Raw genomic sequence first — 12,550 nt, 5'->3', positions numbered from 1 at the left:
CTCCGGGAACCACCTTCTCTGAGGCCGGTGGAGTTCCCAACCTTGCCCCGAGGGCCCCCCTCCTCTGGGAAGCGCTCCCCCATCCATCCTCCGGCCAGGTCCGAGACCCCTAGCGCAAGCTTGGCCCCCGAGCTGACCCAGCCTCTTCCCTCCCTGCGTTTCCTCTGCCTGGGGTCAGAATCTGTCTCCCATGGCCCCATCTTGTCTCATCGCTGTTTCATTGCCAAGCTCAGCCTGGGGCTCGGGAGTCAGACAACCGTTTGTGGCATTCGGTAATTAAATGTGTGGCCCAGAGGTCACGAGCTCAAGGCAGTGCTGGATGGGGTCCCTGGTGGTGACTGTAGGAATGGCACCCTAGTCCAGGTCCCTTTTTTACACCCCACCCAGAGAGAGACACCAAGCCAGAGCCAGCCCCAGCCCCAGCCCCCCAGGCTCTGCCCTAGAAGGAAGAAAGTAAGACTGGGGTGCAGAAGTGTTGGGGAGCAGGAAGGTCCTGTCCCCTTCAAGGTCCTGCTAGCCAGACTAAGAATCAAACTGACATGACACAGATAAACAGGTGAAAATCACATTCGTATAGAGAACCCACATAGACATGAAAATTCCAAAGACAGGCAAAATGAGATATAGGTGTCGTTCTGAACTAAGGACAAGGGGGCAGGGGTCTGGGACTTCAAAGAGAAGAAATGCAATTCACAGGAAGATGAAAAAGAGTAAATGTTTGATAAACAAATGTTTTCAGGGTGCCTCAGGGACAAAGAGGACTTGGATCAAACAGGCCTTGCTAAGTTCCTCCCTGTCTGCCGTACCTAGTTTATGTCATAATGTAGTTAGTTACCTGTGTCTTCCTGGAGCCGATTCTCCATCCACATTCTTTTTAGGCAGTTGAGGGGGAGGTAAAGAGCTTTTCCTGAACCTGCTGGGCTGCGATGCTTTTTAATTCAAAATAATTTTCATGCCAAAGTGGCCTATCTTGGGGCAGCCAGCCCTTGGCCCCTACAGGTGGAAGGCAATGCCTTGCCCAGAGAAGTAAAAGGAATTCAGTTTCCTGGTACAATGGGAGCGAGTCAGTCAAGGGTGTTTGTGATGGGTAGGGACGTGGAACCAGGAAGGAATAGCCAGGGGCTACAAAGACGTCTTTTAAAAAGTTGTCCTTTAAGGAAGAGGAAACTTCTTTGGGGGAACCAGCCTCCCCCACCCAGCCCTGGAGAGCTAGCCTTATACCCTCTCTTTGAGGTCCTGGTCTCATCCCCTACCCCCCTGAGGGATTGTCTGTCTCTCTCTCCCAGAGGGTTAGCCTCCCCACTGGGGTGTTCTTTCCGGTTGCCCCTGGCCTCTGTTCTGGCATCTAGCTAGCTGCACTCTGTCTCCTATTTTAAGTCTTCCTTCGGGACATGCGTGTCTGCAGCCCCTCTGGGCTCTCCCTGAGCCCCTATAAGTAGCGCACTCAGTGATGAGACTATGACAACACCACCCAGGGAGCCTGGAGCTCTTTGGGACTAACACACCCTTTCCTGGGCTCCTAAGCTCTTTCGTTGTCCTTCCCCACCTCTAACCTGCCCCAAGTACTGTGGGCTGCCCGCAGCCACATTTGTGAACACTGAGACCCCCGAAGAAGTGACCCCTTACTTTGTAACTTTTCCATCCTTTTGCCAGGAGCTCTGGGCTGGGGGGTCAGCAGGCCTAAGGCTCATCCTGGTTTTGCTGTGAACTTTTTGCAAAACTGTTAGAATGTGGGGCGTAGATTGTGTAACGTACAAATGTGAGTGTGGCCCTGGCTGCAGTTTACAACCCCCTGGTGAGGTTTAAATGTATGCTTATATCCAGGCCTCACCCTGGTTCAGTTAAGTCAGAATCTCCACCAACAGCAACCCGGGAATCGGTACTATCTTTAAAGTCCCAAGTGATTTCTAAAGTGCAGCCGGGATGGAGAATCGCCGGCCTAGCGGTAATCATGCGGGCGAGGTGGTCATTTCATCAGATAGGCCACACTCCAGAGGTCACTCGGCTTTCCAGGGAGGTGCTGGTAAAGGTCTAATAAGTGTCTATTGCTGGGGGGTGGATGGGAGGACTCCTAGTGCCGGTTTCCAGTGTGTAAATACTTCCACCCGTGGACCTGGGCCATTAAGAAGAGACTCGATCACACAAATAGCTCCTAACACCTCTGTAGCTGTCCGCCCCTCGGTGCACTCCTGAAGCTTTACCGATTAGCACAGAGAACCCCTCCCATAATGACAGAATGCATCCGTGAAATTCACGGCTCATCAGTTAACATGACAGGCATTAGAAATGAGCTCTCCTTGGGTGAAATTAGCAGCCTGTAAGATGCGTAGATTATCTAAAGTGAGACCCCACCCATTTCTTGTTCAGAGTGAAGGAATTTCACTTAGGGATGATGCACAGGGCTCAGTCCTTGAGGAGCCCATGTCCCAAGATATCTGGTTGCCTGATGGGACCATCAGTCTAGGTGATCCTGTCCCTAGAATGTTTTGTCTTCCTTGAGTGGACCCTTCATCGAGGTGATAGAGCACAGAGAGCTGGGCCTTCACTGAGTTTACAGAACGCACCGTACGAAACAATTTTGCGGCTACTTGGTAATAAGTGTTTGTTTTATTGATATTCGTGCGGATGTCACAATTTGTTCTGAGATCTGTTGTCATGATAACCTGGCAGGGAGAGCGTAGGAGGAAATAACTAACCCTCACCTTTTGTGGCTCCTACTGTTTACGAAAAAGAACCTAAGGATATGCATGACCAACCTGGCCTGAACAAGGTTACATTCATGCCACTGGCCAAATGATTGTCTGTGCCTCTGGTTCCCCATCTGTGAAACCATAGGCTTCTCTTCTAGCTCTAACAACCTTTGCTATAGTCCTCAGAGTCAAACTGGCGAGCAAATGTAAACTGAGCCTCTCCCGTGAGTCAGGTCCTGCCCCAGGCTCTGAGGATACATCTGGAAACAAGACAGATAAGAATCTCTGTTCTCTTATCTTGGGGAGGGAGTTGTGGGGACATATCGCACAGATGAACAAACACACGAAAGGGAAATTTCAGGCACTGGTATGTGCTAAAGATCTGGAAGAAAAGCTTCCTAATGGAAAAGACAGCAAGTGTGAGGACTGTAAGAGAGGGTCTTGGCTTGGAGAGCTCCCTGGGGCTCGAGCAAGGGACCTCAGGAGGCTAGACGGGGTGACGTCAGATATAGGAAGGGACCTTGCAGCTTTGGTAAGGAGTTTAGACTTATTTCCAGTTTCACTGAGGACCACCGGGAGGTTTTCAACAGGGCTGTGATACAAAATATATGCGATTTATGCTTTAGAAGGCTGCTGCACGGAGCGAGGACAGGAGGGTGTCGGCATTGGGAGGGAGGAAGGCTGGTGAGGAAGTCATTGTAGCAATCTCAGAGCAAAAAGGTTGTGGCTGGGCTGGGGCACAGCAGTGGAAACGGTGACCAGTGTTGGCAGCGGGGATGCATCTTGGACGTAGAGCCAACAGGAATTGGCTGTGGAATGTGAAGAAAAGAGGAATCAAGGATGATCCCAAGGGTTTTTGCCTTGAGCAGCTAGGTAAATGCTGCTGTCCTTTACAAAGGTGAGGAAGCTCAGGGGGAGTAGGGGTAGGAGGAGGTTGGGTTGGAAATCCATTACTTTGTTTGGCCATTTAATTTTTTGAGATATCTTTTTGAAATCCAGGTGGGGTTGTCCAGGGAACTCAGAGGGGAGGTTTGGGTGGATTAATAGAAATTTGAGAGTCATCAGATCAATTAACACCATGGGCCTCTGTGAGGTCATCTAGGGAGAAGACATAGGAAGAGAAGAGAGACAAAGACAGACCCTGGGGCCCTCCAACATTGAGAGGAAGAGGGGCTGGCAAAGGAAACAGAGAAGATACAGCCACTGAGAAAGAAAATGAGGCCAGTAAGGTGACGGTGATGCCTGGAGAAGAAAGAGCTTCAAGAGGTTAGAAAAAGTATACAACAGGAGTTAGTGTCCTGGGAACTTTCCTTAATACACTGAGGATTCATCTATGCCTGAGAGGTCAAGTGGGGACAGAACAGAGAACTGACAACCAGCTTTGCAAGATGTGGGTCACTGGTGACTTTGATAAGAGCTCTTTCAATGGAGCGATGGGACCTAATGCCTAAGAGAAGAAGGGAAGAAATGGAGGAGGCCAGTACAGACAACACCGAGAAGTGTAAACTCCCAAGCAGGTGTAAGAAATCATTTGCCCAAGACTGCATACTTGGAACTCTTCCCAGCCCACTACACAGCCTCCTAGGCCTCCTCCTAGGCCAAGGACACAAGAGTTGGCCTCTATGTGGGAGAATATATATGGCCATGAATTCTTTACAGCTTCTCCGCCAACAGGTAGAATCTATTTCCCTACCTCCGAATCTACGCCAGCCTTCTGACTTGTTTTCACCAATAGCATGTGACAGCAGTAAGGTTGCTTGAATAGTTAAGTCTTGGAATCAAGAGGCCTTGCACCTCCTGCTTGGGCCCCTCTTGCAATGCCACTGTCATGAGAGCAAGGCTGAGCTAGTCTGCTGGCAAGACCACAGGAGATAGAACCCAGGCTTCCGGCTGACAGCCACCAGCTATCGGACACGTGGGAGATGCCATCTTAGACCATGCAGATCATCACCCCAACAGCTGACTGTACCTACGTGAATGAGTCCAGCCCAAATGTGCCAATGTAGAGAATCGTGAACTGATTGGTGACAGTTGTTTTAAGGTACTAAGTTCTGGGCCAGTTTGTTATACAGCAAAAGCTAACCAATACATCCTTAGAGCCGAAAAATTTTAAAAACACAAACTCAAATACTCATGTCTTTCTTTCTCTCTCCTTCCATTTTCATTCCAAAGTATTGCACTTCGGAGTCTATATTTTTATTCTCAAGAGGGAACTTCAGTTGTCCTTTGGGCTTTCCTTGACAGCCTTCGGTGCCACCCCCGACTCAGATTTTAGGCCACTTCTCCTCCTCTCAACCCATTTAAATCTAGGTTTCCCATTTATTCTCAATGAGTTGTTTGTTTAAAATTTTTTTTTAAATTTTTTTTTAACGTTTATTTATTTTTGAGACAGACACAGAGCATGAATGGGGGAGGGGCAGAGAGAGAGAGGGAGACACAGAATCGGAAGCAGGCTCCAGGCTCCGAGCCATCAGCCCAGAGCCCGACGCGGGGCTCGAACTCACGGACCGCGAGATCGTGACCGGAGCTGAAGTCGGACACCCAACCGACTGAGCCACCCAAGCGCCCCAATGAGTTGTTTGTTTAGCATCAGGCACTGAGCTGTGGACTCTCACATACTTACCACTGAAGTCCTCAAAATCCATGGAATTTGATGTGATGGATCCCACTTTACAAAGGAGGAAACAGAAGTTCAGAGAAGTAAACTGACTTTTCTCCATTAGGAAGTTCAAGTGTTTCATGACTCAACAAGCAATGTGCCTTCTACTCTAAGGCAATTAGACCCCACCTACGCTGGAATGAACACTCAGCTCAAATACTGAGAGGTCAATACTGGTTAGAGTTTAAACTTTATTATACAGTTAGTATAGGTTTCTGCAAAATGGTAGTTTCGTGAGATTTTAAGCATTTTGTGAAAAAGGATCTATCAGGGCGCCTGGGTGGCTCAGTTGGTTAAACGTCCAACTCTTGATTTTGGCTCAGGTCATGATCTCATGGTTCCTGGGACCGAGCCCCATGTGGGGTTCTGTGCTGACAGCGCAGAGCCTGCTTGGGATTTCTTTCTTTCTCTCTTTCTCTCTCTCAAAATAAATAAACATTAAAAAAAAAAAAGGATCTATCACGTAAGGCTGGGAATGTTGCAGGACTTCAGAGCCTTTATCATGGGAATGGAGGCTTGGCATCTCTAGGAGGAAGGACAGTTTTGCAGCCTCACTCCGCTGCACCTGACTGCACAAGTCGAGTTTCCCGAGACGCCAGCTATCACGTTTCAAAGAACCAGGATCCTTCAGAATGTCCTTTGGGAAATGCTGTCCCGTGGGACTGGTTCCTAATTCTTTTAAAGTTGGAAGTGACCTCCTCAAAGTTATATGCTCTATATTTAAGAGGGAAATCAAAAACAGATTATTTTTGTTTTGTGCTTGACCTTGCAAAATAATACAACTTCCGGGGCACCTGGGTGGCTCAGTTGGTTAAGCATCCGACTTCGGCTCAGGTCATGATCCCGCGGTCTGTGGGTTCGAGCCCCGCCTCGGGCTCTGTGCTGACAGCACGGAGCCTGGAGCCCGCTTCAGATTCTGTGTCTCCCCCAGGCTCTCTCTTCAACTTCCTTTGCCATGATTGTCAGACCACGAGATCCATTTGTGATCACCCCTCTTAGGGCCCTGCACAGGGTGAGGGACACACACTTGGGGACCTTGGGGACCAAGAGAATTCCAGACAAGAGCCTTCAGGGAAAGCCAAACGCTCATGCTCAGAGGGGCCTGGGTCACTCTAGCAGTTTGCCATTTTGTAAATCCCCTGAAGAGTTGCCTGTTAAGGCTCCCTTCTTCCGGCCCCCTCTCCCCACTCCCCCTAGCTGTCCCCCCGAAGGCTGACTGCCCCAGACCCCCTGCTCCTTTGCATTCCATGGCCTCTCTCCTGCCCCTGGGTGCCAGACACCCCTCCTTACAGCCCCACCCAGACTGCTTCTAAGACCTTCAAAAGCCTCAGAGGACTTTCCACCTCCTTCTGGACAAATGGAACCAAATCACGGGTCCTAGAGGCCCACTCTGGTCCTGGAGGCCCACTGTGCTCTGCCCCTCCCCACCCCTCTTTCTGGAGACACAATCCTGGACCAGTTATGCAAATGTTTCCTCCCACAGAGGCCAGCCCAGGCCCTCCCTCCCGCTGTCCCCTCTCGTCCCCTCCTCAAGGAGGCTGTTCCTGACCGGCCAGCTAGAGCAGACATCCTTGGGAGTAGCTGTGCGTGTGGGTATGAGTAGTACGGGGCTGGGGGAGAGAGAAGTTAACCTAACTGGTGGATCATAAGGAACTATTACTGAATGATGGCACAGCCACGCCACGGACCCTTGCGCGGACTTGGAAAGTGATGTGGGAACCATTCTTCGTACTCTGAGGTCCCGTCTATTTGGGGGTGGGAGTGGGGCCTGATCAGGTTCCTCAGCACAGCTTCCTGGGCCTCTCTTCCTGGTGATGGGTGGGGAAACAGAGCAGTGGTATCACAAGAAGTTTGGGCCTATGGAGAAACTGTTGTCGGCCTTCAAAAGGGGCATCTTGGGAGTCCTGAGGAGAGGGGCCCCAGCCAGAACCCAGAGAACCAAGCTAGAGGGTCCAGATTTGGCAGGTGAGTGGGTCCTACAGGGAACGGTCAATCCAGGCTGGCTACCGTGGCTCGTGAGCCTTTTGGGAGGAGGGGGCAGGCTCTGAATGCACACTGCTTCTGGCCGATGGATGGATGAACGAGGTAAGGGCAGTGCAGGGGGCACTCAGTGTCGGGGTGCTGGGCTCCAAGTGGGTAGGGCCCGTGTGAAGCAGAAGGCCTATTTCCTGACATGATTTGCAAGGGGAGGTGGGGGTGGGGCAGGTAGAGGAAACAAGATACCCAAAGGTAAGTTCAAGATCATCATAGCTTTTCCCCCAAATGTACTGCCCCTCAGCGTGTAGCGTGTGAGGTCTCACCTGCACGAAAAGGGGGCTCTGTTTTAAGAAGAAGGTGGGAGCGGTTCTCCTGAATTGAGAGGCCAGCAGCTGTCCAGTCCTGTCCCATATAACTTGGTTTCTCAGCCTGGGCCCCAAGCGTGTCTGCCCAGCCTTTGGGACTCCTTCATTCCTCAGCAAGTGACAGGCTACACGTTCCTAGGGACGGTGTGAGGCTTGGCCTGTCCAGCTCATCACCTGCAGCTCTCCCAGCAGCCCTGACCAGGGGCAAGTGTGAGCCTCAGCCCCAGATGCCGATGCAGCCAGGCCCTGGCCTCGCACTTGGCTCCCCGGGGAACTGGGAGAGAATCTTCACTGTGGTCCTACCCCAGACACGGAGCGTGTGTGGCCTTCCTTCTTTCCTGATCTCTCGCCCTCTGGAGCCCTCAGGGGGAAAATGGATGCCCCCGGCAAGATCTGTTTCCTTTCTGTTTCCCTTCTTCCTAGGATCATCAGCCATCCTGAGACTGGTTCATGGCATGTGGTGCGTTTAGTCTGAAAACGGGGACAGTCCCTAGAAACCATAACGGTGTGCCTGGGACTGAGGGGCCTCCGGGGGTACAGGACTTTGGTGCTAAAAGCAGAAAAGCCCTGTGCAAATGAGGCCATGTCGGTCCCTTACTTCTTTCCAGCCTTTCCACCACCGTGTACATGTTCAGAGGGGAATAGCCGGTGATGAGAAGGACCTTGACCTGAGCCCTCTGAGGAAAAGTCCTAAGAGTGGGAGGGAAGACCCAAGGCTGGGACCAGTGTCTTCAGCTCGCTCCAGACTGCCCTGGGGGAGAGGGAGAGACTCCTTCAAGGGACCCCTGGAGTGGGCGTGAGGCCTATAGGATATGCGGTGAGCTGGGCGCCGGGAGTGGCACAGGATGGCAGAAAACATTTGATTCAGAGTCAGAATCAAATGGGGTGGCTGCCAGCCCCGCCACGTGCAAGCCAACTCTGAATGAAGACCTGGGAATGTTAGGACGACATTGCCATCTGTGAAATGGGACCTTTCAAGGCAAGAAAATGAAATTATCAAGCACCGGGCCTAGGACAAAGCAGGCACTGAATAACTGTGCATCCAATCTTCTCGCAGCTGGCACACCTCTGCCAGTCCAGCCAGTGAGGGCCTCCGAGGGCCACTGGGCATGGAGGGGGCAAGGTGGTGGAGACCACAAGAGCCACTTCCCTTGTCACAGCCCAGGCGTCGGCCCTGTGCTTCGCATCTGCCTTCCTCGGGCTGGCTTTCTCCGTCGAAATTTTTTAGAGCCACCAGTCGGTGCTGGGAGGTGGTGGGTGAGCGTGTGTATGCCTGATTAGGAGTGAGAAGAAAGAGAGGTTAGGACAGTTTCCCCAGGAAAATATATTCCCCTAGGGGAGTTAGCAATAAACCAGAACTGACAGGGGTGGTTCAGGGAGTGCCGGAACTGCGAGGCTCTTTGGACGTCATTATGTCCAACCCTTTTGTGAACAGACAGAAATTAGGCAGACAGAACGCTAGCAGCCTGCTCACGGTGGTGTAATTGCACCTTGTGCCCTTTCCTACATGGGTCCTATTTTGCACAATAAAGCGTTTTTTAAAAAGAAAAATGTCGTCTTATTTTAATTTGCATTTCCCTGATAATTAGGAAGGTCCAAGTGTCTTTTTATATGTTGATTAGCCATTTGTAGCTCTATAAATTTCCTGTTCTTACCCTTTGCACATTTTCCAGTTAAGTAATAGCTTCTTTGAAGTGGGTGGTGCCAACGGCTGGCAGACTAAGAAAATGCCATCCCCACCCCCTTCTTCCCACAGTAAGGGCCCTTCCAGCTGAGGAGAGACTCCAGGCTGGTCTCAAGGAAATTTGAAAGGGGAAGGGTCTTCGAGCCGGCTGCCAGAGGGGGCTGGCCTTGTTGGGGCTGAGCCAGGCATTCTGGGAAGGCAGCCTGGGAACACTGGTTGGCGGGGTGTGGGGCCAGGCCTGTATGACTCACGAGGAGTGGCAAGGTGCCCAGGCATCACAGCCGCATAGTAGCCCCACCTGTCACTTGGCGGGGGCAGGGCAGCTGCTCCCAGAAGCCTGGCTGCTGCCGGGGGAGGGGAGCCCCAGAGGAACCAGGCTCTCGGGCAGGTCTCAGGATGCCAAGAATGGAGTCTGGGGGACACAGGAGTGGGGTCTAGACTTAATCGTGTAGCTATGAAGAAGAGACGGAAGGCTTTTACACTCTGAAAACATCTGTGCGTCTGCTGGAGTGGGCCGGGAAAGTGCACAAAACCACAGCACGTCCTGCCATGTGCTGCTTGCTGTGGGATCCCCAGCAGCCCTCGAGGGTGGACTTCACAGTTTATAGTTTACAGAGTGCTTTCCACCCACATGTGAGAGAACTCACCACTCCCACGCTTACTTGGATGCTATCCTCCTTCCCCACTGGACTGTCAGCACCATGAAGCAAGGACTGTCTTTTTTTTTTTTTTTTAATGTTTATTTATTTTTGAGAGAAAGAGAGAAAACGCGAGTGGGGGAGGGGGAGAGAGAGGGGGGACAGAGGATCCGAAGCAGGTTCTGTGCTGACAATGCAGGGCCGAACGCAAGGCTGGAACTCACAAACCATGAGATCATGACCTAAGCCAAAGTCAGACGCTTAACCACCTGAGCCACCCAGGCGCCCCGAGGCAGGGGCCATCTTACCATGGCATCCGGGTGCCTGGCGGAATGCCAGGCATAGGTAGTGCAAACGTGGAAGCCACGAGTCAGCTTGTCCCCTTGGCCACGTGGGCTGACCCCGCTTATAGCCCCACTTCAGACTGTGGAGTTCTGTCCATCCCCAGGACATCCAATCACTCAGGCATTTGATGACAAACCCGTGGGGTCACCAGGAGGGGTCAATCTTCTTCTCCCTGACTTTTTTTTTTCAATGTTTACTTATTTTGAGACAGAAAGAGAGCACGTGCGGGGAAGGGCAGAGAGAGAGAGAGAGAGAGAGGAGAGAGAATCCCAAGCAGGTTCCTTGCTGTCAGTGCAGAGCCTGACTCAAGGCTCCATCCCACGAACCATGCGATCATGACCTGAGCGGATAACGAGAGGCCGACCCTGAACTGACTGAGCCACCCAGGCGCCCCTCTCCCAGACTTTCTGACCCCTTTCTCCTACTTCCTATATTTTCCCTCAGGTCATTTCAACTTCCTCTTCCTGTTTTTGGAGCAATTCAACTCAGCTGCCTCGCCTACTGTCTGTCTTGCCTGCCCACATTGCTCTCTGTCCCGCTCGGGGGAAACAAAAGGCCTTCCATTAGCAAAATACTGCTCTCTGTCACAGACGTGTGTTGACTGCACTGTTGTTTTCTTCTCTCCCGTGGGTCGTCAGAATAGCTTTGTGTGGGACACGAGACTGGAAGGGTTCTTCTTATTTGACTCGTGAGAAGACAGCCTCAGAGAGCGTGCCCAGAGTCGCACACAGTCACAGCCCTTTAGGACCCACGCAGGGACTAGAACCCGGCTGCTTTCCGCCTCCTGCTTCACCCCCTCAGGCTTCCCTCTCACGCAGAGCTCTCTGCCTGAGCCCTCCTGCCCGGAGCATTTCATGACGACCGCAGAGAAACCAGGCTGGTCTGGGCCGCTGGAGGGTCAGGTAAGCAGGGCTGGGGAAAGACCGCTGGGAGTTTTGGCTACCATTTACCGTTTACTTCTAGTGCACCATAAATGCCGCGGGGCCTGGTCATTAAAGTCAGCTAGGGGTGGAGGGAGTCATGGAATTTTTTTTTTTTCTTAAGGAATCTAATCCTCCTTTACTTTTACTCTCTTCTGAAGCCAGATCAGCTGCCTCCCGGAACATCCTCCTTTGCAGCAGAGCTCATGCCTTTTTAACTTTCACCCAGAGAGGTGTTTTGCCTTCTAGCCCGGTGTGGATACCAAACACACAATCGAGGGAAGCTTCACGAAACAGACCCACCCTCACTGCACGAAGCATTCTTACCTCTTCTGTGCTATCCCTGGGTTTCAACACTAGTCATAATCCGCTGTTCCAAACGACTCTGCTTCAGAGTGCTGCCAGAATGCCTGCAAAGCGGCCCTACCAGACCTGCTTTAGCAAACAGGTAAGCCACGCCTGTACAACATCCGTCTGTACAGAAAGTACCCAGGCATTAAGCGAAAGCAAAACTTTTATAAACCGGCTCAAATGAATCCCGAGGTTTCCTCGATTGAGCATTGACTGGCATCCCTTAGTGCCCCCGCCAGCTCACTCACTCTCTGGGGAACAACCAGGAAGCCTGGAGGGGGCACTTGAAGGAGCACCCGAGGCCACGGAGAGCCCCTGTATCTCCAAGGGCAAGGACAAGGACAAGTTTGGGGCCTCCACTCTCAAGAAAACCAGGGGCGCCTGGGTGGCTCGGTCGGTTAAGCGTCCGACTTCAGCTCAGGTCACGATCTCGCGGTCCGTGAGTTCGAGCCCCGCGTCGGGCTCTGGGCTGATGGCTCAGAGCCTGGAGCCTGTTTCCGATTCTGTGTCTCCCTCTCTCTCTGCCCCTTCCCCCGTTCATGCTCTGTCTCTCTCTGTCCCAAAAATAAATAAACGTTAAAAAAAAAAAAATAAAAAAAAAAAAAAAAAAAAAAGAAAACCAATGGGACATACCGGACCAAAAGCATGAAGTAAGACAAAGTATTTTATTATGTTACGTCGGAGTCCGTGTAAAAGTTGCAAGTAATGTACCAAAGAATATATACATTCAGAGTATATCCAGTACAGAATATAAATACAAGTATTAAGGTAAAAATTCCTGGGCCTACAGACAAATTTAATAAAAAGTTATAGTTGGACATATTAATACACTTTTTAAACAACTTGATGGATCGAGCAAGCAAATAGCTATCTCATATACAGAGGATTAAGTAATACAATCAACACGCTCAGTTTAATAGG

Source organism: Panthera leo, chromosome D2, assembly GCF_018350215.1.
Source record: "Panthera leo isolate Ple1 chromosome D2, P.leo_Ple1_pat1.1, whole genome shotgun sequence".
Lineage (NCBI taxonomy): Eukaryota > Metazoa > Chordata > Mammalia > Carnivora > Felidae > Panthera > Panthera leo.
Note: the sequence above shows the minus strand (reverse complement) of the source record.